The sequence below is a fragment of the Octopus bimaculoides genome, chromosome 3 (assembly GCF_046866305.1).
Source record: "Octopus bimaculoides isolate indiv1 chromosome 3, ASM4686630v1, whole genome shotgun sequence".
Classification (NCBI taxonomy): domain Eukaryota; kingdom Metazoa; phylum Mollusca; class Cephalopoda; order Octopoda; family Octopodidae; genus Octopus; species Octopus bimaculoides.
In genome coordinates this window covers 167,261,002-167,264,598 of record NC_142930.1, presented here as the reverse complement: position 1 = coordinate 167,264,598, position 3,597 = coordinate 167,261,002, and the positions used below count along the sequence as shown (strand labels likewise).

Genomic DNA, 3,597 nt, shown 5'->3' with positions numbered 1-3,597 from the left:
AAGTCCAACGGCGTTAGTTCATCTTTTTCAACAACTACAGCGGGTGAAAACTGTCTGCGGGTGACATTGTCATCTAACTGTTTGAAAGGTTTAATTTTTCGGGTAAATTCGTAATTTTCAAAGCTAACTGGATCCATGTTGTCAAAACTTTTTTTCTCCATTCCGGTAAGGAAGCAGTCACAGACTCTCAGCTACAGATTATATCTTGATATCTCGATGTCTCTAAATGTTGATATTCATATAACAGCAAAACCGTGAGGTAAGTTTGATAGTTCTTCTTCTTAAATATAATTCCCCTTCTTTCTCCTTCTCTGACTCTAGCTCTCCCGCTCTCTCTTCTCAAACATTGGTTCTAATCGTATTTGATCTTCGTCTTTGAAGTAACTTGTGTCCCTTTTTATTCTCCACAGTATTTCCTTCGTTGAGTCAAAGGATTTGTGTTATGAAATTTTGCGCTCTTTTGTATGTGTGTGTGTGTGTGTATGTATATATTCGCGTGCGAATGTTTGTGTATATATGCTTGTGTGTGTATGTATGTGTGCGTGTGCGTGTGTGTGTCAATATGATGTGTCGGTGTGTGTATAAGTGAGTGTAGTTACTGTGTACGTTTGTATCGCACAACGCTACTAATATTCTGCAAACATTTGGCTACTTTAGTCAGTTTGACGTCATACAGTCTCTGAGCGAATAATCAGGTAAATAGACGTAAATGAGAACGGCTCTACTAATATATCGACCAGTTGAACGATTATCGTTCAGAAAATACCAACAATCTTTCATACATGTATGTACACATTTATAAGCACAGAAATATATAGATATTTTGAGGTCATTGTACTCATACACCAAACAAGACTTTCCTTTTCTGGCGCATAGATCTGAACGTAGTACACTTATACATACAGACCTAGTGGTACATTTGTGCAGACCATAGTAGAAGTAGAAACTGTAAGGAAGCTTTTACGAGGTCTCATCACCCGATTTAACACAACTTAACTCTTGCTTGCCTTCAGGAGAGCTTAAATGATTGAGCGACCCTCCTCCGGTGTAACACCCTTATTCGGCTCTTGTAAGCAGGCGATCTAGCAATGTTTGCGACTTTAAGAAAGGTTTACTTTTCCAGCTGATGTGTTTCGGGAGCTCTGAAAGATGTGGTAAGAGCTGTCCTCTCTCTTGTGATGAAATCAGAGAAAATGGAAATCTTTATACAAATTATCGAGCCGACGCTTGGACGTAAATGTGTTGACGTATTTGCATAATTACACGTATGCACACATATGCACACAAATGTACGTAATATTGGTTTAAGATTCTGGCACAAAGCCAGAAAGTTCGGGAAGGAAGGTAAGTCGATTACATCAACCCCCCCACCCCAGTCCATAAATGGTACTTATTTTATCGACCTGGGCGGAATTTGAACTCAGAATGGCTAGTCGGAAGAAATGCTGCTAAGCAATTTGTTAATGGTTCTGCAGCTCGCCGCTTTACACAAACAGTTAACATTGGTTTTAAATTCGGTTACAGGGCCAGCAAGTTGAGAAGAGGGAGTAAATCGATCACATCGACTCCAGTGCATAACAGGCACTTATTTCTTCGACCCCGAAAGGAAGAAAGGCAAAGGCGACTTCGGCAGAAGGAATTTGAACGTAAAGACTGAAGAAATACCGCTAAGCATTTCGTCCGGCGTGCTAACGATTCTGCCAACTTGCCGCCTCACACACACACACACACACACACACACACACACACACACACACACAAAAGTATTAGTTTCAAATTTTGGCACAAGGCCAGCAAATTCAGGGGAAGTAGGTAAGTCAAATACATCGAACCCGGTGTTCAAATGGTACTTCATTTTATCGACCTTGAAAGGATGAAAGGCAAAGTCTACTAGAGGAAAACGGTGTTAAAGAAAAGAACAATTATTTCTGTGCTCATCTGTAGACTTGCTTTTCTGGAGTAGCTTAGCGAACCGAGTATCGATTCTTTGTATTTACAAATCCACTGATGACTACATTCCAACACTTCGAAGGCAGAATTTTAGTCGCAAAAAGGACTTGTAGACACTCAGTTGGAGACACAGCAGAATGTGTGGTAGGTACATTACTTAAATCTATGAACGACCATTAAAATCGCAGACCCGCCCCGAACACAGTACAGTAATCCCTCGATTATCGTGGGTGTTACATTCCAACCCCTACCCTACCCCGCGATAGGTAAAAACCCACGAAGGAGAAACAGTACTGTAGTGTACATATATTAATTTTCTTTATAATTTGTATATATTTAATTTATTATAAATGCAAACCAACTCCACAGAGGAATCGTCGTAAGCTTAAATAATAAACCGCGATAGGTGAACCGCGATATGGCGAGGGATTACTGTATTACAACGCGTCGAGTATTAAATAAACAGGATGCGGGTAACATGTCATTTAGTTGTAGGTTGTCTAACAATGTTAGGCTTTAACTGGGAAGGGATTTCCGTTGACCATCAAGTGGAGATCGAAGTCTTTCTGATAACATTTTGTATGAGTTTATGAAATTGCTCATCACTAGAGGAAGAGAACCGGCATCCAAACCGGGCAGAGGTCGTCTCTTTTATAAGAATTTAGACGTTCTTAATTGGTTTTATGTAGATTTATTTTTATCAGTAACATATGTTTGTTTTACTTTTAACATTTATTAAAACTTTCTTTCTTTGCAGAATTTTCCACGCCAGCTCAATTTGATTCGTTCTCAGTCGAAAGACGCCTGTTGTTATATCTTGTTGTTTGTATTCGTAATTGTGTACCATGTTCTCCGTTGTTTTGCTTGATCTTTTTGTCTTTGTTGCCATAAACATTCGCTAGCTTTCTTACAAAGGGGTATAATGGTCTTAGCTTAGACATTTGTGGGGAAACCAGATCGAACCATCTCGAGTGTAACTGCCCGAAATGGTCGTGACTTCTGGTACTTGACTGATGAAAGAAACCCAAGAACGACCCGTCTTTTTTTGCCTGTCCTTCTTATTGTTGTTTCTCTTGTCCGCCTTTGTATCGTCTATCTGTCCGAACGTTTTAATGCTCTCTATTGCGTTTTTCTTTCATTTATGTGTGTGTGTGTGTGTGTGTGTGTGTGTGTGTGTGTGTGTGTGTGTGTGTGTGTGTGTGCGTGTGTGTGTGTGTGTCTATTTTTAATGAATTAAAAAGTAATAATCGATGTTAGTCAATTATTGTTGATCACTATTTCTCCATTTTCTGTTTACTTTAAATAGGTAATTATACGGGTAGTATAACGGATATTTTTATCCCTCAAACGGTTATTCCAACCCCTAACTCTACTAACCTTTATAAGTATATATATATATATATATATATATATATATAGTAATCGTTAGACTATTGCGGGTGTTACGTTCCAAATCCTCCGCGATAGATGAAAATCCGCGAAATAGAAACCGTCCTATACTGTATTTTTTTGTTGTTATTTTTATAATTTGTATATATTTATTTTATTATAAATGCAAAACAAACCACAGAGGAATCGACGTAAGCTTAAATAATAAACCGCGATAGGTGAACGGGATATGGCGAGGGATTACTGTATATATATATA

The 3,597-nt window shown here is 38.6% G+C and overlaps 1 long non-coding RNA gene across 1 annotated transcript; it reads left to right on the top strand.

The window, feature by feature from the left end:
* Positions 1-673: 673 nt before the first annotated feature.
* Positions 674-3,192, top strand: LOC128247388 (uncharacterized). The gene is made up of 3 exons (XR_008263768.2): positions 674-1,344; positions 1,525-2,094; positions 2,708-3,192. It is a non-coding gene; the product is annotated as an uncharacterized LOC128247388 (long non-coding RNA).
* The last annotated feature ends 405 nt before the right edge of the window (positions 3,193-3,597 follow it).